This window comes from Sorex araneus, chromosome X (genome assembly GCF_027595985.1).
Source record: "Sorex araneus isolate mSorAra2 chromosome X, mSorAra2.pri, whole genome shotgun sequence".
Taxonomy (NCBI): Eukaryota; Metazoa; Chordata; class Mammalia; order Eulipotyphla; family Soricidae; genus Sorex; species Sorex araneus.
The window spans coordinates 122,253,607-122,276,051 of record NC_073313.1 but is presented as its reverse complement, the minus strand read 5'-3'; the positions used below and the strand labels follow the sequence as shown (position 1 = coordinate 122,276,051).

General features: G+C 41.1%; 1 pseudogene; it reads right to left on the bottom strand.

The window, feature by feature from the left end:
• Positions 1-229: 229 nt before the first annotated feature.
• On the bottom strand, positions 230-453 carry LOC129399620 (cytochrome c oxidase assembly factor 5-like; annotated as a pseudogene).
• Between the last annotated feature and the right edge of the window lie 21,992 nt (positions 454-22,445).

Sequence of the window (22,445 nt, the reverse complement as noted above, 5' to 3'; positions counted from 1 at the left end):
TGCTCAGGGGTTACTCCTAGCTCTGCACTCAGGGATTACTCCTGGTAATACTTGGGGGACCATAAGGGATGCCGGTGATTGAACTCATTGGTCCCTGTGCAAGGCTAACATCCTATCTTTTGTACTATTGCTCTGGCCCCAACAGTAAACATTTCTTACGTTGCCTTCTCTATTTTAGCAACTAGAGAAAATCTTTTGTCAATTTTAGCTCGGTTTCAATATAACAGGATCAATATCCTTTTCTTTCTCTGAATTTTGATCTAGCATCCTACATTGATCTTTTGCATTCAAGAAAGGAGAATTTCAAAGCTTTGCAGTTTCCTTCTTTCAAACACTGCCGAGGGGATTTTCCTTCCTGCGGTGCACAGTATAATCGAAGCAGACAAGTACCCAGGTCTTCCTTAACACCCACGAACACTTTTCCTCTGGCTTGTCCTCATAATACCCTGGCATAGCTGCCAGTCCCACCTGCTGTGGCCTGGAATCGCTTCCTTTACCACTGCAGTGACCCAGCCAAGCGTTAGCCAAGCCCTCCACCTATAAAAACTATTTAGAATGGGAATACTAAGTGTTTGTTAAGTATTCCATTTAACCAGAAGAATATCAGCAAACACAGTCACTAAAAATTCATTTCAGAACAGCAACTTAATTTTTTTTAATCGCACCTAGTAGTGTTTCGAGTTTACTCTTGGCTCTTCACTGAGAAATCTCTCCTGGAGGTTCTTGGGGGACCACCTGGGTCTAGCATTTCGCTGACCATCAGAATGTCAGTGTTTTTGCGTATTGATGATAATCAAGTTTTGCTTTCGAAGGATCAGGAAACTTTGTTACTACATCCAAATCAGTACCAGCCACACTTTTTTTAATTTAATGGAGTGCCAGGGATCAAATGCAGGTCTGCCACATGCGAGGCAAGCACCTGACCACTGTACTGTCTTTGTGGCCCCCAGACAACTCTTTTTAAACCTTCATCTTCAAAACTTTTCTTCAAGCTCAGAAAGATGGCTTTGCATTTGGAAGGTCTAGGTTCTATTCCTGTCACTACATGGTCCTCCAAGCAACATGCTGCCTCTGAACTCTGCCTTATTTAACCAGATATATCCTGTTTTAAGTAATGAAAACAAACTGTTCTTTATGGATTTGTTACTTGTAAAGAACCTTATTATTAACTTGTATGAAACCTGAGCAAATGATTTCAAGCACTTCCTGTGCTGCAAACAGACAATATGTGTATGCATCATGTCATCTGCCAATGTAACACCTGGGTCTGGCATTCTGCTGACCATCAGAATGTCAGAGTGTTTCTGCATATTGATGGTAATCAAGTTTTGCTTTGGATGCATCAGGAAACTTTTCTACTACATCCAAATCAGTACCAGTTATGGTTTTGTTTTTAATATTTAAAATAGAATCACTGTGAATTACACCAATTCAATTGAGTTCCAACACCAATCCCTTCAACAGTGTCCACCTCCCTCCACTCATGTTCCCAGTTCTCTCCCAACCCCCAGCCTTCCTTTATGATGGGATTTTTTTTCTTTTCCTCCCCTCCCACCACAGTCTTTTAGGCACTATGTGTTACATTACTATTGACACTGGCACTGTCACGTCACTCCGTTGCTTATTGATTTGCTCAAGCAGGCACCAGTAACGTCTCCATTGTGAAACTTGTTACTGTTTTGACATATCGAATATGCTATGGGTAGCTTGCCAGGCTCTGCCGTGTGGGTGAGATACTCTCGGTAGCTTGCTGGGCTCGCCGAGAGGGGCGAAGGAATTGAACCTGGGTCGGCCACGTGCAAGGCAAACACCTACCCGCTGTGCTACTGAGTGACTGGTTACCTCTTTCATTGTTACAGCGGTCCCTTTCCTGATCTATACTATCTTCCCCCACCCCTATCTACCATGGTAAGCTTCCTACTAAGAAAGAGCTTTCCTGATTTTTGTTTCTATTGCCTTTGGGCTTTAGTTATTTCCCTACTATTTCTTTATGTCCCACATAAGAGGGAGATAATTTTCTTTCTGACCTGTTCCCTTTGATTCATTTATTTCCCTCAACATGATACTTTACAGATCCATCCATGTATCAGCAAATTATATGACTATCTTTTTTTATGACCTAGTAGTATTCCATTGTGTATTAGGGCATAGCTTCTTTTTAAGAACTTTATTTAAATGCCATAATTTGCAAATTTGTTCATAATATAGTTGTTACAAGTTGACACCACTCCCACCGTTAAGTCATCTTCCCTCCACCATTGTACCTATTTTCCCAACCACCCACCCTCATGCCTGCCCCCGTACCATACACACAATAATTTGTTTTATATTGTTTTTTTACAACCAAATGGCTAAAGGAATTATCAAAAATACTTCAGTAGAGGAAAATTTGTGAAAATTGTTGTATCTCACCAGGGAGTTATTAAGACTTTGTCTGAGGATTTATAATGCTGTTCTTTGCTAGTTGAGCCTTCTGTGTTACTGATTTTGTTTGTTGAATTTAGTTGGTTTCTATGTTACTTTCTCATCTGTTTTGGTGTTCTACTGGAATTTCAGTACATGACTGCGCAGTCCAGAAACTTCAGGATCTCTAGTACTGGAATGAGTCTGCAGAGATTCTTAGTGAAGCTGTGGAGTTAGGCCAGGCTATTGGCATGGTGGCAGCAGTGAGGTGTAGGTGCAGTTGCCAGGGCTTCGACAAGGCAGGGACTCAGCCTGCTCCCCTCCCAAGGGCGCCCCAGACTTTTCAGTTGGAAGGGACAGGTATCACTGTATCACTGTCATCCCGTTTTTCATTGATTTACTTGAACGGGTGCCAGTAACATCTCCATATGTTCCAGCCCTGAGATTTTAGCAGCCTCTCCTTATTCGTCTTTCCCAATGATTGGAAGATTCTGTCAGGGTCAGGGAAATGAGACCTGTTATTGTTACTGTTTTTGGCATATCTGATATGCCATGGGGAGCTTGCCAGGCTCTCCTATGTGGGTGGATACTCATGGTAGCTTGCCGGGCTCTCCGAGAGGCATATATATTTATTTCGCCCTATGATCATGTGTTGCACAGTCCAGGAATATGTTCACTCATGTGTGAGGGTTGGCCCAAGCGTGTGGAAAGCAGCCTGGAGCATGACGGCTGTTGGGTAGTGGAGGTCAGCTGCCGGGGCTGGGTCCCTTGGGGCGGGGAGAGGAAAGAACAGGTATGTCCATAAATTTCAGCTGTTTGGCATGTATCTACTATTTAGTTCACAAATCTGAAGAGCAGGACTGATGGGTGAGTCGACATGACAGTAGCTACAGGAAGTGGGCCAAAGCTTTTTTTATCCAGTCTTCTGTTCTTGGGCACTTGGGTTGTTTCCAGATTTTGGCTATTGTGAATAGTGCTGCAATGAAGATAGGAGTGCAGATGTCTTTTCTGCATTGTATTTAGGGTCCCTTGGGATATATATTCTTAGGAGTGGAACTGTTGGGTCATATGGAAGCTCAATTCCTAGGTTTTTTGAGGAATGTCTCTATTGAATTTCAGAAAGGCTGGACCAGTCAACATTCCTACCAGTAGTGGAGGAGATTCCCTTTGCCCCACAGCAGTAGTGTTTGCTGTAGTTCTTTTTAGTGAACGCAGTCTCTGTGGTGTTAGATAGCTCATTGTTGTATTGATTTGCATTTCCGAGATGAACAGTGACATACAGCATTTTTTCATGTCTTTTGGCCATTTAAATTTTTCTTTGGGGAAGTTTCTGTTCATCTCTTCTCCCCATTTTTTTTTAAAAAAGTTCTACTAGTGCTTTATATAGCTTGGATATTAGCCCTTTATCGGATAAGTGGCAAGTAAATAATTTCTCTCAGTCCATGGGTTATCTTTGTATTCTGGCTATTGTTTCCTTTGAGGTGCGTTAATTTTCTTAATTTAATGTAGTTCCATTTGTTTATTTTTGCTTCCACTTGTCAGGTCAATGGTGTTTCATCCTTAACTATGCCTCTTGCTTCAGTGTCATGGAAAGTTTTGCCTATGCTTTCCTTTATGCACTTTATGTATTCAGGCTTGATATAGAAACCTTTAATTCCTTTAAATTTTACTTTTGTGCTTAGCTTTAGAACAAGGGTCTGAGTTCAGTTTTGCATGTGGCTGACTAGTTTCCCACCACCACTTGCTGAAGACGCTTTCCTTGCTCAACTTCATGGATTTTTGCTCCTTTAACAAAGATCGACTGACCGTATATCTGAAGGCCTGTCTCTGGATTTTCATTTCTATTCCAGTGATTCCAGTGGCCTGAATGTCTGTCTTTCTTTTCAGTACCATGCTATGTTAATCACTACTGCTTTGTAGCATAGTTTGAAGTTGATGAGAGTGATACCTTCTATCTTCTTTTTCCAGAGAAATTCTTTGGCTATTTGGGAATGTTTACTGTTCCATATGAATTTCAGGAATGTTTTATCTATTTATTTGAAACACATCATGGATATCCCTAAATAAATTGCATTGAATCTTTATAAGGTTTTGGCGGTATCAACATTTTGACCATGTTAATCTTCCTAACCTATGAGCAGGGAATGTATTTCCCCTTCCTCTTGTTCTCTCATATTTGTTTGAATAGTCCAGTTACTGTTAATCCTTGAATAAAATATTCATGAAACTGAATATGGTCGAATCTACTTCTTTTGTTTTGGGGCCACACCTGATGATGCTTAGGGGCCACTTCTGGCTCTGCATTCAAGGATGACTCCTGGCAATGTTTGAGATTCATCTGGGATGGTGGGGATAAAATTTGGGTCAGTCACATGCAAAGAAATTGCCTTACCCACCGTACTATCTCTCCCTAAATCTTCTTTTCATCTTGTTTTTGAAACTGATCTGATAGCATTGGCTTTTGCTACTTTTGTTTATTCTAAATACCTAAGCACCTTAACTTACAGAAAAGAGAAAATAGCCAGAAATTCTGATGTGATAACTACTATGGCTAAGTTTTCTCTTGAGCTTAGTTTATTTTTTGAAGGTATATTTTACTTTTAAAGATTTTGCAAGGAAAATATTTATACAGAAGCAAACTTATTGAAATTCTCAACATACCAACGGTGCTTACTAAAGAATAATGAAGCAATTAAAATTTTTCATTACTGTCGTTTAGGTTACATTATTCTTGCAATATGTCAATGCTTATAACTTAGATATTAGATTGATTGCAGCTCATCACCACCAAAGTGTCCAAGATCCTCTACCAGCATCCTTATGTTAGTCTACCTCTTCATTTCCCCATACTCCCCCAACTTGTTTGGTGATCTCTGTTTTATAGTCCAAGACAAAGTGCTTTTTGGCACACCAAACTATGTCTCCTGTCCCAAAATGATATTTTTATGTTAAGTTGATAACTTTACAGATACCCACACTGCAGGGAGTTGAGGGAAAAACAAGTCTCAGTAGTTGAAAGAAATTGTAACACAGTGTGTAGGGCGTTTGCCTTGCACACGGCTGACCCGGGTTCAATTCCTCCATCCCTCTGTGAGAGATGCGGCAACCTATCGAGAGTATCCCACCCACACGACAGAGCCTGGCAAGTTACCTGTGGCATATTTGATATGCCAAAAACAGTAACAATAAGTCTCACAAAGGAGATGTTACTGGTGCCCACTCGAGCAACGGGACTACAGTGCTACAGTGAAGTAGTTGCCAACATGTGAGCTCAGACCAGAAAGGCTTAAACTTACAATTGCCTTACTGCTCCTATGAATAGGATAGCATTCACAGTTTGGGTATGGTGTAAGGAATAACATTTATATTGATGTTGAACTTATGGTAACTTTCATACTTGTGGGGAATATGAGATTAACTTGAATAATAATAAGCAATAACATGCAGCAGAGACTTGTGCCTTGCAGTCTCCTCACCTCCCCACCTTCCTCGCCATTCTGTTCCCCTCTCTTCCCTCCAATTTACACAGTTATTTCCTCCTTCTGAAAAATAATTGGAAATGGTCTCTTGATGTTTCTATCTTTTGGGATGACCTTTTCATTTCCATGACATCAGGACATGCAGTACTGGACGTTTAATACAGAATAGTAAATCATTGCTATGGTGATACATGGGCCCAGGGTGAGGTTGGATGATAAGATTTAGGGACCCCAACTGAATAGAGACTAAGAAGAAATTAAACTTAGCAAGACAAAGTCCTATATGTGCTCTGAAAGTATAATTGTTGTGCCTGACCTGGTGTTGTTGAGTCAAATTATCCAAATTCTAGGAAGTGCTTTTGAGGCAGAGGTTGGATTGCTGGGTTCAGATAGGCCTGATGACCAGACCATGCTGATGCTGATTTCCTGAGGTTGTTCCATATATGAAGTGCCACTCTCAATCATTTGGGGCAAGATCAAAGTTTAGAACTGTGGCCATCTTTGTGGCAACTCATCACAATAGTGTGATAGTGCTCCCTCTTTATACAGGATGGAAACTACTAGGAAACGGAGGAAATTCGAAAACTAGAAGTTTCTGCCATTTTTCTCTCCTCTCCTCTAAAGGTTGCTCGTCTCAGATGTGCTCAAAGGTGATTTTATGAAGGAGTGAAAGTCTCATAAATTCTCACTGAAAGCATGCTATTTCAAGGCTTAGGAAACTAGTTTTCTTTTTCAATTAAAAAAATTACTTGCCTTGTTTCAAAAGAGACTCTAAGTGTAGGTTTAGAAAATTGATGTGGTTCAGGCAAATTTTGTGCTTTGTCTCTGGTTAATTTCTCTGCCAAGTTCCTTTGCAAATGGCATTTCCAAGAATGATTATGACTATTTTAAATGCTTCATTCTTGCTTTAATTTTATATCACATCTCAAGACTAAACGGTTGTTCTGGGTACTATTTAACCTATGACTCTTCCTTGCTTTTCAGCTCTAACTGTCTTTCTGGCATTCATCTGGGTACACAAAAAGCTAGAATAATGACCACTACCCCAACGGTGTGGTATTAGCAGGCTAATAAATATTTACTTTTCAGAGTGATATAGCTTCTCCATTGGATTTTGCCTTTCGCCATTGGGTCCTCCTCAAATTTTGTGTTAAGGCTGGAGCAAGTTGAGCGCTTGGCAGGGAGAAAGAAGGGAGGAGTAGGAAGCTTTATGGAAGAGTAACTATCTTGACAGGTTCAAGCAAGTGTAATTAATCAGCTTACTATTGAGAATGGTCTAGGTCCATGCAACTCACTGGTCCTGTTGACCATTCTCAGTTTATATAGAGATATAGAGAGGACATCTTCAGCATTTTTTATTTAGAGAAGATTCTAGGCATAGAATCTTCTGTTTACTGAGCACTTTAAGGTCATAGATGATGTAACACTAGTTAGGAGGAAATTTCTGTATAAAAATAAAAAGTCAGAATAATTTATGTTATTGTAAGAAATGTAATTACCAAGTACATCATATTCATAGTGTTTGCTGCTCAGTACATTCTTGCTTCAGATTATCCTTCATCAGAAACCAAATTATCATGTTTGGTTCGTGCTTAGGAATCGGGACAAACTGACCTAGTTAGATGTTTGTGCAATCAACTTAAGTGCATGCCTATTTTAGCATTCCTTACTGTTTCTCCCTTTGTTGATGATTATTCATAGGTGAGCAAACTAACGATTTTCCTTTCCCGCATTCTAGGCTTTTGCTCATACTGAGAAATTTACTTTATCTTGGTGTAAAATTTAGACTCATATCCCCCCAACAATACATTTTACTGTTCTTCTTTTTAAATTTTTCTCTTTGTATGTTCTATAAATTGTGAAGCAGAGGTCTATTTTCAGCACGAATTATTCCTCCTGACAACATAGCACTGTAGCACTGTCATCCTATTGTTCATAGTTTTGCTCGAGCGAGCACCAGTAACGTCTCCATTGTGAGACTTGTTACTGTTTTTGGCATATCAAATTACAACACAGGTAGCTTGCCAGGCTCTGCTGTGTGGGCGGGATACTCTGGGTAGCTTGCCGGGCTCTCCAAGAGGGATGGAGGAATCAAACCTGGGTCAGCCACGTGCAAGGCAAGCTTTGTGGAAAACATTTTACATCCCATTTATCTATGTTAATGCAATTTAATTCCACTTATCTATGTTAATTTAAAAGATATTGTTTTTATCCTTAAATGCAATATTATCTTTTCTGATTTTGAGGCATGGTGAATATCTTTGTTATTAACGATGTATGGTACTATAGAACTCATTTTGTTATAAACATAATTTATAGTTCAGGTATTTTTTCAGGTCAGGAATTAAGAGTTTAAAGCAAAGTTTATATTGTGGCACTTTATTGTTATATGCAACAAAAAGTAAGTAATATCAGAAGGAAAAGATAGTAAGGCAGGAAGTAAAAGCATGTACAATGGGATGTTGTCCATCTGAACCTAACTATATTGCATCGTGTATTTTGTAAGTGTGTATAAAGATTACTCCATCTAAGAACATTCTAAGTGGAAGGAATCGAAAATAATTTGTCAGCTCTCTTCAGTAATCACTCTCCACTGATTGAAGAGTAACCCATGAGGTCTTTACCATATTACCATTTATTTGGCCAAATTTGAAGTTGAAGTAGTCTCTTTTTAGGTGACACTAAGTTTATTCTTTAACGTGAGACTTGGGCAACAGTGTCAGTGTCAGGGAAGAAAAATTAATTTATTGTATTGTTTTATTGCTTGTTTCCTTTGGCTAAGAAGTAAGGAATGACAAAGCCTTGAGTGGAGGGAGCCTCCTACATGCAAGTATGCTCTCAGCCCATTAAGCTACCCCTCCAGAAAAGCACCATTACTATTTTCCCTCCTTTACTCCCACCGTCCTTCCCTCACTTCTTTCATCCCTTTCTCCCTCATTCCCTCTTTCCTTTTGTGGTTTACAATGCTTCTAATAATGGTTTCTCATGCACATAATTCCAGTGCTACACCCATCTCCAGTGTAACTCTCCCTCTCTCAAGGACCCTATATCCCAACGTCCCATACTTCCCAACTCAATTGTGTGGGTCAATTCTCCCCCTATCTTGCTTTGAGAACTTTATTGCTACTTTGCTGTGTACATTTATGAGATAATTCTGTATGTATCCCTTTCCTTCTTACTTCACTCAGCTTTATATTCTCTAGTTGAACCTGTGTAGCTGAAAATTGCATAATTTTGTTATTTCTTATGGTTGCATAATATTCCTTTGTGAATATATACCACAACATCTTGATCCAGTCATCATTTGCCACACTTTTGGATTGTTTACATATATTGGCTATCATACTAAGTCAGAATCATTGCTTTTTTTTTCTTTTGGGGTCACATCTAGGGATGCACAGGGGTTACTCCTGTCTCTGCACTCAGGAATCTCTCCTGGCAGTGCTCAGAGGACCACAGGGGATGCTAGGAATCGAATCTAGGTTTGCCTCTTGGAAGGCAAACACCTTATTTTTGGCTATTGCTCCAGCCCCAGCATCATTGCTTTAAAAAATTTTTTATTAGTGAATCACCATGAGGTACATGGTACATACTTACAAATGTTCGTGTTTGCGTTTCAGTCATACAATTATCAAGTACGCATCCCTCCACCAGTGCCCATTCTCCGCCACCAATGATCCCAGGATCCCTCCCACCATCCTCACCCTATCTCCCCACTCCACCCCACCTCTGTGGCAAGGGATTCCCTTTTGTTCTCTCTCTCCTTTTGGGTGTTGTGGTTTGCAATAGAGGTATTGGGAGGCCATCGTGTTAGGTCTATAGTCTACTTTTGGCATGCATCTCCCATTTTGAGCGGGTCCTCCAAACACCTTTTACTTGGTTTTCCCTCCTCTATCTGAGCTGCCTTTTCCCCCAGCATGAGAGACCGGCTCCCAAGCCATGGGACAAACCTCCTGGTCCTTATTTCTAATATTCTTGGGTGTTAGTCTCCTATTTTGTTACTTTATATCCCAAAGATTAGTGAAATCTTTCTATGTCTGTCCCTCTCTTTCTAACTCGTTTCACTTAGCATGATACTTTCCATGTTGATCCACTTATAGGCAAATTTCATGACTTCATCTTTTCTAACAGCTGCATAGTATTCCATTGTGTAGATATACCAAAGTTTCTTTAACCAGTCATCTGTTCTTGGGAACTTGGTTTTTTCCAGATTTTGGCCATTATAAACAGAGCTTCAATGAACATACAAGTGCAGATGTCATTTCTACTATACTTTTTGCTTCTTCGGGATATATTCCCAGGAGTGGTATTGCTGGGTCAAATGGGAGCTCAATTTCTAATTTTTTCAGAATCGTCCATACTGTTTTCCAAAAGGGCTGAACCAGTCGGCATTCCCACCAGCAGTGAAGGAGAGTCCCTATCTCCCCACATCCGTGCCAACAAGGTTGCTTTTGTTCTTTTGGATGTGGGCCAGTATCTGTGGTGTGAGATGATATCTCATTGTTGTTTTGATCTGTATCTCCCTGATGATTAGTGATGAAGAGTATTTTTTCATGTGCCTTTTGTCCATTCAGATATTATCTTTGAAACAGTTTCTGTTTTTCATTGCCCCATTTTCTGATGGGGTTGGAAATTTTCTTCTTGTAGAGTTCAACCAGTGCTTTGTATATTCTTGATATCAAACCTCTATCAGATGGGTATTGGGTGAATATCCTTTCGCATTCTATAGACTGTCTTTGTATTTTGGTCATTGTTTCTTTTGAGGTGCAGAAGCTTCTTATTTTAAGACAGTCCTATTTGTTTATTTGTGTTTCTACTTGCTTGGCCAGTGTTGTGTCATTTTTGAAGATACCTTTAGCTTCAACGTTTTGCCAACCTTGTTTTCAATGTACCTTATGGATTCTACTCTGATGTTGAAGTCCTTAGTCCATTTTGATCTGACTTTTGTGCATGTTGTTAGGGAGAGATCTGAGCCCAATTTTTGCATGTAGCTGTCCAATTTTACCAGCACCATTTGTTAAAAAGGTTTTTCTTGCTCCACTTCACATTTCTTGCTCCCTTATCAAAGATTAGATTATCAGGCTCCATCCACGACAAATCATCTCTCAACAGGTCAGGAGGAAGTCCAGAGACTAATGCTGGGAGTGGAGGGCGTTAGTCTCTCTGGGCACTGAAATGAGTCATTTGAAACCTAAAAAATTCTCTTAGTTTTCATACTGGAATACTGTGAGTTTGTCTTCTACAGAATGTTAGTACAAGTGTTATTTGTTTAAAAGAACTGGTGTCCGGACCCTAGTGATAGTGAAGTGGGAGGGGCACTTGCTTTGTATGAAGTGGAAACCTGGGCTCCATCCCCAACACCCCGTATGATCCCCGGTGCCCCACTAGGACTCATCCCCGAGCACTGCTTCGTGTGTCCCATCCCAAAATAAATACAAATAAGAAAACAAAAATATCAAAAATCTCACTGATCCTGTGCTGAGATGTTTTAAATGGCCCCTGTGATCCATCTCGACATGTCCAGGCCTGCTCAGGGCAGTAGTGCTGCATCCAGCCTTCCATACAGTTCTGAACAGTGACTTACAGGCCCAGAGAGAAGATCGTCGGTACAGAGGATTCCTGATAGCCAAATCTCAGAGATTTGGGGGCATCAGTTCAGCTGACACCCTGGGCAACTGGGCAAAGGTTTGAACAAAGCAAAGGCAAAGTGGTCCTTTGAAGAATCTCTGCAGCTGTCCCAGGGGCCTGTTGTGCTGGGGTCCACTATCAAATTCCACATGTTTTGGGGGTCATGATCAAAGTTTTATGGGTCATGATCAAAGGAGACATGGAGACATGAAATAAAATTTGCAGGAGTCTATTCACACCAGCTGGCGGGCTGTCCTGTTAGGCAAGAGCAGCAGACTCAGCAGAATCACAGGATTTTGATTAGGAAAAAACACATCCTGCCATACCTGTCATTTTCATAAACACCCACAAAATTAGCTTAACTCACTGGGCCCATGTCCTGGCACCCAGTAAATTTATGTAGCATACTGAAGCAAGGCATTTGCCTTGCATGCGGCTGAACCGGGTTTGATTCCTCTGTCCCTATCAGAGAGCCCAGCAAGCTACTGAGAGTATCCCGCTGCACGGCAGAGCCTGGCAAGCTTCCCCGTGGCGTATTTGATATGCCAAAAACAGTAACAACAAGTCTCATAATGGAGACGTTCAGTTACTGGTGCCCGCTTGAGCAAATCGACGAACAACGGGACTGCAGTGCTACAGTGCTACAGTGAAGCAAGCATTGATATAGAAGAGCAAAAAGTGATTACACAAAGGAATCAAGTATTTTTCATTAACCAAGTCACTCTTGTGGACTCTAAGCAATTGTTCCTATTTTATTCTGTGACTGGCAGGCATCCTTGTGAAGGGATTATAAGACATTATGTATACAGTTATCAAATAACTCCACTAAGTAAAAAGTAAACTTTTAAACTAAATGTCGTATTTTACTATAACAAACAAAAAATCATAGCTGAACAATAGCTCAACATGTCTGAAAAGAGACTTTCTCCTGTACCCACTATACAATTCTTCTTGACCATTGATTCAAATTTTGAAGAATTTAATTTTTGCTTCCACATGCTCGGGCCGATCCTCACGCAGGAGCAGCCATGTGACAAATCACCAAAATATCATATCATCTCCGAATAATGAGAGCTTGATTTCTTCCTTTCCTACCTGAATGCACTTTATATATATATATATATACATATATATATATATATATGCCTCTCAGAGAGCCCAGCAAGCTACTGAGAGTATCCTGCCTGCAAGGAAGAGCCTGGCAAGCTCCCAGTGCCGTATTGATATGCCAAATACAGTAACAATAACAGGTCTCATCCCCTGACCCTGAAAAGAGCTCTAATTGCTGGGGAAAAAGAGTAAGGATAGTCTGCTAAAATCTCAGGGCTGGGACAAATGGAGATATTACTGGCGCCCGTTTGAATAAATCGATGAACAACGGGATGACAGTGATAACAGTGACAGTGATATTTGAGGGTGTGTGTCAGGATAATTACACACTTTTCCATTGGTCTGTGGCTCTGCCTTTGTTCCAGTACCATGATTTTTTAATTATCACCGCTTTGTAGTAGAGTTTGAGGTTGGGAAAGGTCATGCCTCCCATCTCCTTTTCCCCAAGAATTGCTTTAGCTATTGTGGGGGCTTATTGTTCCATATGAATTTCAGGAGTGTTTGCTTCATTTCTTTGAAGAATGTCATGGGTATCCTTATAGGGATCGCATTGAATCTGAACAATGCTTTGGGGAGTATTGCCATTTTGACAGTGTTAATTCTCCCAATCCATGAGCAGGGGATATGTTTCCATTTCCTCGTGTCCTCTTTTATTTCATGAAGTAGTGTTTTGTAGTTTTGTTTGTACAGGCCCTTTACCTCCTTAATAAAACTGATTCTGAGGTACTTGATTTTCTGAGGCATGATTGTGAATGGGATTACTTTTTTCATGTTACTTTCCTCTCATTATTTGCATATAGGAAAGCCATGGACTTTTGGGTATTGATTTTATAGCCTGCAACTTTACTATACAAGTATATTGTTTCTAAGAGTTTCTTGGTTGAGGCTTTAGGGTTCTCTGAATATAATATCATATAATCTCCGAATAATGAGAGCTTGATTTCTTCCTTTCCTACCTGAATGCACTTAATATCCTTTTCTTGCCTAATCACTATTGCAACTACTTCCAGTATTATATTGAACAGAAGTGGTGAGAGTGGGCATCCTTGTCTCATACCTGATCTTAGTGGGAAGACTCTTAGTTTTTCTCCATTGAGGATGATGCTTGCTATAGACTTGTGGTAGATGGCTTTGACTATATTGAGGAAAGTCCCTTCCATACCCATTTAGGCGAGAGTTTTCATCATAACCGGGTGCTTGATCTTGTCAAATGCTTTCTCTTCATCTATTGATATGATTATATGGTCTTTAATCTTTTCTTTTGTTGATATTATGGATTATGTTGATTGATTTCCTAAAGTTACACCATCCTTGCATCCCCGGGTTGAATTCCACTTGGTCATGGTGTATGATCTTTTTGATGAGTTGTTGTATTCTTTTTTTTCTTTTTGAGTCACACCTGGCGATGCACAGGGGTCACTCCTGGGTCTGCACTCAGGAATTACCCCTGGCGGTGCTCAGGGAAATATATGGGATGCTGGGAATCTAACCCCGGGTCGGCTGAGTGCAAGGCAAACTCCATACCCGCTGTGCTATGGCTACAACCCCGAGTTGTTGAATTCTATTTGCAAAATTTTTATTGAGAATCTTTGCATCCATATTCATCAGGGATATTGGCCTGTAATTTTCTTTTTTGTGGTTTCTTTGTTTGCCTTTGGTATTAGGGAGATGTGAGCCTCATAGAAATTTTTTGGGACAGTTTCTGTTTCTTCGATTTCCTGGAAAAGCTTGAGAACTGGCAATAGGTCCTCTTTAAATGTTTGAAAAAATTCACTACTGAATCCATCTGGGCGTGGGATTTTGTTTTGGGGAAGATTTTTGATTACAGTCTTAATTTCCTTGATATTAATAGGTCTATTTAGGTATTCCAGATCTTCTTGGGAGATTATAGAAATCCAGAAATTTTCCATTTCTTCTAGGTTCTCTTATTTTGTGGCATATAGACTTTCAAAGTAGTTTCTGATGATAGTTTTAATTTCTTTGGTTTCTGTTGGATGTCCTCCTTTTCATTTCTGGTTTGGTTTATTAGGGTTCTCTCTCTCTCTTTCCTTGTGAGTTTTGCTTGTGGTTTATCAATCTTGTTTTTTTTTTCTCGAGGAACCAGCTCTTGTTTTCATTGATCTTTCGGGTTGTTTTTTTGGTTCCCATGTTGTTGATTTCTGCTCGAAGTTTCATTATCTCTTTTATTCTACCTGGTTTGGACTCCTTTTGTTGGTCCTTTTCTAAGATCTTGAGCTGTGAAGTCAAGTTATTCATGTGGACCCTTTCTCCCTCCCTGAGAAATGTTTGCAGAGCTATAAATTTCCCCTTAACAAGGCTTTAGCTGTGTCCCACAGGTTCTGGTAGCTCGTGTCTTCATTCTCATTTGTTTCCAGGTATCTTTTGATTTATTCCTTTATTTCCTTCCTGACCCACTTGTTGTTCAACATTGAGTTATTTAATTTCCAGGTATTTGATTTGGTTTTCTGCATCTGTACGTCATTTACTTCTATCTTCAGTGCATTGTGGTCTGAAAAGATATTTGATACAATGTCTGTGTTCCTGATTCTGTTGAGGTATGCTTTATGGCCCAGAACGTGGTCTATCCTGGAAAATGTTCCATGTGTACTGGAAAAGAATGTGTATTTTTTTGGTGGGGGATGTAAAGTCCTGTATAGATATATTAGCCCTCTCTCTTCTATTTCTTCCTTCAAAGCCAGTATTTCCTTGATGACTTTTAATCTTGTTGATCTATCCAGAGATTATAAGGTGGTGTTGAAGTCTCCAACTACTATTGTGTTGCTAGCAATATCCTCCTTAAAGTCTGTTAGCAGTTGTTGTAAGTATTTATCTTGTCCCTCATTGGGTGCATATATGTTTAGCAGTGTGATTTATTTCTTCCTTTTGTATATCCCTTGATTAATTAAAAATGGCCTTCGCTGTCCCTTCTAATCTTTGTCAATCTGATATCTATGTTGTCAGATACTAGTATGGCTTTTTTGAGGGAGTTTTTTGCTTGCTTTGCAAGATTGTTTTCCATCCTTTGACTTTGAGTCTGTGTTTGCTCTGACTGTTCATATGTGTTTCTTGTAGGCAGCAGAATGTTGGGTTCAGTTTCTGAATCCATTTTGCCACTCTGTCTCTTAACTGGTGTATTTAGACCATTAATATTGAGAGAGATTATTGTCATGGGGTCTTGTGCCATCTTTCTGTAAGGCTTTATTGTACGTGTAGGGGTTTCTCTGGTCTTACAGTAGCCCCTTTATTACTTCTTTTTGGTTTGGTTTTGAGTCTATGAAGTTCCTGAGCTGTTGTTTATCCATAACATAGTGTATCGTTTCTTTGACTTTGAGTGAAAGTTTAGCCGGATAAAGCATTTCTGGTGAGGCGTTCATTTCATTTAGTGTTTTTTTTTACTATATCCCACCATTGTCTTCTGGCTTGGAGGATTTCTTCTAATAGGTCTGTTGTAAATCTAAGGTGTGCTCCTTTGTATGTGTTTTTCTTCTCTGACCTTGCTGCTTGCAGTATTGTCTCTCTATCTGTGACATCCATCATTCTAACTATGATATGTCTTGGAATCTTTTTATTAGGGTCTCTTTTAGCTGGCACACCCTTTGGGCCCCATGAATCTGGATGCCTGCATTCTTCAGCTCTGGGAACTTTTCAACAATGATTTCTTTAACTGTGGCTTTTTCATTGGGGTTGCCTCCTTGCCCTTCTGGTACTCCAATGATTCTAATGCTGTTCCTCTTGAGATCATCCCCTAGGTCTCTGATTCGCCCTAGAGCTATTTTGAGGTCTTTTACCATTGTTTGTTGTTGCCTGTAAGCTTCAAGCTCCCTGATTCTGTCTTCGGCTGTAGCCATTCTACTATTGAGGGCATCCAGTGACTTTTTTTATTTCATCTGCCAAATCCTTTATTCATGACACTTCTTTGCGTAGCTTTCCAATTTCTGCTCTCATTTCTTCCTGTATTTTGTTGGCTGTCTGTTCCACTATTTCTTTCATGTCCTCCTTTAATTTACTGGATGCCTGTTCCACCATTTCTTTGAGTTCATTGAACATCTTCAGCATTTCATCCCTGAATTCTTTGTTGGAGAGCTCATATTTGTGGGTAATGCCTATTGAGGCTTCTGGATTCTTTTCATCATGTCCTCCTGGTGGGGATTTGTGCTGTTTCCCCATACTGTTGTGGTTGTATGGAGTTGCGACCTTCCAGTTCACTATCACTATTCCCTCTTGTTGCGAGAAAGGATTCTGGATGAGCTCAGCCGGTGGTGGTCGCCTTTTCCCCCCTCCTTCTAGAATATGTCCTTCCTCTCAGGTGTTCCTCTGTGTCTTATGTGAGGCCTCTAGTGAAGCTTTCGGAGGCTGTGATCTTTTATATTGGGCTTGGACAGCTTCTTGTGTTCACTAGTATCTTGGTGAAATTGGAATAGACTAGTGGACTATCCGCCAATTGTGTTTGAGATAACTAGGATGATACTCATGGAATTAGGCGATGAAGATTGAGTTGCGACTCTAGATTGCTGAGAATGGGTAAAATAACCACGGCACCGGGGCCCCAAGTCCCCATCTGAGGCCACGCCTCCTGCTGCAGAGGCGACGCCCACTACAATGGAGGCCACGCCCCCTACAGAGCTGTAGGTGGGGTGCTGGCTAGGGGGACTGTGGAGGAGCTGAGAGGGTCTGGGTCGGAGAGGCTGACTGGACTCGGGAATGGCAGGCCTGGACGACACACCTAGGGCCTGGAAAACAATATGGACAGTCCTTTAAAAACTAGAAATTGAGCTTCCACATGGCTTCACAATACCACTTCTGGGAATATATCCCGAGGACGCAAAAGAGCACAGTAGAAATGACATCTTTACCTATATATTTATTGCAGCACTGTTCACAATAGTCAAAATATGGAAACAACCCAAGTGCCCTAAAACAGATGATTGGTTAAAGAAACTTTGGTACATCTACAGAATGGAATAGTATGCAGCTGTTAGGAGAGATGAAGTTATGAAATTTGCTTAGAAATGGATAGACATGGAGAGAATCATGCTAAGAGAAACGCGTCAGAAAGAGGGACAGACATAGAGGGACTGCACTCATTTGTGGAGTGTAGGGTAGCATCACATGAGGCTGACACCCAAGAGCAGTAGATACAAGGGCCAGGGGGATTTCCCCATAGCTGGAAGACTGCTTCATGAGCGGAGGGGAAAAGGCAGATGGAATAGAGAAGGGATCACAAAGAAAATGATGGCTAGAGGAACCAGTTGGGATGGGAGATGCATGCCGAAAGAAGATAATGGACGAAACATGATGACCTCTCAGTGTCTGTGTTGCAAGCTATAATGCCCAAAAGTAGAGAGAGAGTATGGGGAATATAGTCTGCTTTGGAGGCATGGGGAGGGTGGGAAAGGGGGGTATACCGGGGATATTGGTGGTGGGGAATGTGCACAGTGGAGGGATGGGTGTTTGATCATTGTGAGATTGTAACTCAAACATGAAAGCTTGTAACTATCTCACAGTGATTCAATAAAATTTTAAAAATCAAAAAAAGAAGTCTGTTCTTTCTCTACTACACTGTATTGTCACCTTTGTGAAAAATTATGTTTCCATATGTTTATGGATATATCACTGGGTTGTATGTTTTATGCATTGGTCTATTTGTTTATCTTTTTACTGATGTCCTTGAACTATACAAAGGGTTCAATTATAAAAACTACATAATTTTAATATTTAATATTTGGTAGTGTAAATTTTATGTTCTTTTCATAGTTGCTTTGGTTATTCTTGGCCCATTGACTTTCATATACATTTTAAAAAATAAGCATGCCAATTTTCATGTAAATAAACACATATCACAAGTGACCTGATGGAATTTCTTTGGAATTGTATTAAGCCCTGAATTTTAATTTCAGACCTGCACATATTTGTTAGAATGATACCTAGGATTTGGTAGTTTTTCAATGCTAGTCTGAATAGACACTTAATTTTAAGTTTTTACTGGTTAATATTGATTCACTATATTATATAATTTCGAGAGCTCAGTTTCATCCCTCTCTGTGTGAAGGATTCAGAATTCCACTACCAAGAAGTCATATTTACCCACTCCTCCCAATCCTCCCTTTTCCTCTTATAGTTTTAATTTTCACCCAGTCTAGGGGTGAGTTTTATTGATTTTTTTCCAGTTTGTTTGCTTTAGCTATTCATATTCTATCAATTAATGAAACCACTGGTGATTATCTTTTCACTTTTTTACTTATTTCTCTTAACATAATCAAATAAAAAATCCATATATTTAGAACCAAAGGGAGATAATTTTTTTTCTTTTTGGGTCACACCTGGTGATGCTCAGGGTTTACTCCTGGCTCTGCACTTAGGAATTACTCATGGTGGTACTCAAGGGACCATATGGGATGGTGGGAATCAAACCTGGGTCTGCTGCGTGCAAGGCAAATGCCCTACCCACTGTGCTATCGCTCCAGCCCCAAGAAAATATTTATTTTTTAATTCCAGGGTAATACTCCACTAAGTATATATCACTTGTCACTTGTCACTTGCCGTCCGTTGCTCATCAATTTGCTCTAGAGGGCGCCAGTAACGTCTCCATTTTTGCTAGTGTAGCCCAATGGCATCTGCTTGCTCCAGGAACACGAATAGCATCACGGCCTCTTCTTACTCGTCCTTCCCAACGCTGCTGTATTTGGGGCTCTTTCAGGGTCAGAGAAATAAGGCCCATTACTGCTACTGTTTTTGGCATATCGAATATGCCACGGGTAGCTTGCCAGGCTCTGCCATGCAGGTGGGATATCTTCGGTAGTTTGCCAGGCCCTCTGAGAGGGACAGAGGCTTTTAGGGTGGCCTCTAATCATCCTTACAGGTACTCCCATTCTAGTAAATGCAAGCGACATAAATTTTGTCCCCCTCCGAGGGGGCGCCAGTGAAGACAGCCTGGCATGGGGGCAGGAGGTTCTGTATCACTGTCTTCCGGGAGTTTTGTTTTATAGTCTCTGGATCTTGGCTGTTGATGGGATTACATGGCACCGAGGGAAGTTTGTGGGTGTGACTGCCAAACTACTGGAAAATGGGGGATCTAGGTGGATCATCCAGATCCATGCAGTCTTGGAGATCTCAGTCACAGGTCAGGCATACCTGGGTTCCTCTGCTGGTTCATTCATGGGTGAGGCTCATCTGAGCGTTTGGAGAGTGGCCTTGGGCATGGCTGTGGCTGGGTTCTGGAGGTTTTTGGCTGCCAGGGATCTGCTTGGGGCAGGGAGGGAAATGCAACCTGACCCCCTCTGAGGGGGCCCCCGGTGAAGACAGCCTGGCCCGGGGGCCTGAGTATATATTCTACAGCTTTTTTTTACTTTTTATTTTTTTGCTTTTTGGGTCACACCAGGCGATGCACAGGGGTTATTCCTGGTTCATGCACTCAGGAATTACTCCTGGTGGTGCTCAGGGGACCATATGGGATGCTGGTAATCAAACCCGGGTCTGCTGCGTGCAAGGCAAACACCCTACCTGCTGTGCTATTGCTCCAGTCCCTATACTACAGATTTTTTATCCAGTCATGCGTTGGTGAGCATTTAGGTTTATTTACTTTTTTATTGTTGTGCGCAATACTGCTGTTAACATTGGGATACAAATATGCTTTTGAATTAGTGTTTCATAACCTCTGCATGGACTGGAGCGATAGCACAGCTGGTAGGGCGTTTGCCTTGCACACGGCTGACCCGGGTTAAATTCCTCCAGCCCTCTTGGAGAGCCTGGAAAGCTACGGAGTGTATCCTGCCTGCATGGCAGAGCCTGGCAAGCTATCCGTGGCATAGTCTATATGCCAAAAACAGTAACAAGTTTCACAATGGAGACATTACTGGTGCCTGCTTGAGCAAATCGATGAACAATAGGACGACAGTGCTACAGGGTGTGACACCTAGTTGAACTAGATTCCTTCCCTGTTGAGTGCTTGGGGTCCCCTTTCAGAAATGCATGGGGACCATGAGGGTCCCTCTCATTCCAATGTGACCAGCCCTTGGAGCTATCTATCTCCCATGCCTTTCATTTTATTTTTATAAGACCTGTCATACTTTTTCTAATAAAGGCTGCACTAACTTACAATACCAATAACAGTGTTTTTTTCTCCACATCCTCACCAACATTTATTATTTTCAATTTATTTGATATATAACATTTCTACCAGTGTAAAGTGATAGATATGTCACTGTGGGTTTTTTTGACTTTTTATTGAATATTTGTGGGGCAGACCATTACAAAACTATTCATGATGGGATTTCAGTCATACAGTGAATCAACACTCATTCCTCCACCAGTATACATTTCCCACACCAACGGATCCATTTCCCTCCCAATATCATCCCCCTCCCCCCCACAGCCTGCCCCTATGGCAGGCACTTTTCTTCTTTCTCTCTCTCCTTTTGTGTGTTATGGTTTCCAATACTGGTACTAAGAAGTCATCGTGTTTGTTCAGGGTGTTCAGTATTTTTATCAGGAATGTAAGGCTGGAGTAGCTTTTTTAAGTGGGTGGGAACTTTGGGTGTGGACATCACTGCAGAGGTTCCCAGAGGTCTAGGGAAAAGAGGGAAAGTATCCCATCCTAACCCCAAGAGCCTGGATATTTCGATCATAAAACCTGCATACCAAATTTTCAGTATCTCGGTGAGGTCCATTCCAAGACAGTGGAGTCCGGCCGGGGGCATGGCAGTGATTTTGGATTGTGGAAGCAAGCGGCTGCCAGGAGTTCTGCTTGGGCAGACACCAGGCTGACCTGCCCCTCCTCCAATTTACCTTAGCCCTGCATGGTCCAAGATTAACTGTGGCTTTTGATCTCTTTTGAAATTTATTTATGGGTCGCTGAAGTAAGGCTGGTAGAAAAGCTTACATGATGGCACTGGAGTTGGTTCATGGGGGTGACTGACAATGCTCAAAGAGTATAGGGAAGTGGGGAGTGGTAGCCTATTCCGACCCCAAGAAAGGCTGGAGACTTCAATTACAAGACCCAAATACCCAAATTTCCAACAGATTATCTCAGTGAGGTCCATTCTGAGACTGGAGTTGGGCCAGGGGCATGGCAGCGATTTTAGAATTCGGGAGCAAATGGCTTCCAGGGGCTGACCCGCTCCTCCTTGGATTTACCCTGGTCTCTTCACTCTTGCAAGGGTACAAGATTAGCTGCATCTTTTGATCTGTTTTGAGATTTATATGTGGGTCCTGAAGCAAGGCCAATAAATGAGCTTGTATAGCTGAGCCATAGGTGGTTTGTGGGTGTGGTTCCCACATACCTAACTTTTGGCTGTTTAATCTCTCGGGATACTTGGTCCCAAGTTGATGGGGTGCAGCCATAGGCACAGCATGAATTTTGGGGTATCAGTAAGCATGAAGGCACCATCAGGTTGCTGATGCACTTGCCCAGTGGGTACAGGTTGACCTGCTGGCAGCACTGCATCACCTGTTATTATCGTTTTGATTTTCATGTACCTAATAGTAAATGACAATGGAATTTCTTTAGATCTCTGTGAGCCATTTATATGTCCTCTTTGGAGAAGAGTCTTGTCAAGCTTTTTGTCCACATTTTTTAAAAGAAATCACAGGACTTTATTGCATATGTATATGAGAAGAGGCTGGGGTGAGGACAAATATTGTGTGTGGGTCTACAATATTGTTTTTAAACACAGGTGAGTGCTATGAAAGTTTAATAATTCTCTCCAATTAAGGTTGGAATAAAATCAAAGGAAAGGGAGCAAAAAATAAGAACCAACTCTACAATTATCCCAAAGTGCTTAAGTGTTTTTTTCCCTTAGAGCAGAAAATATTCTCAGTACATGGTTC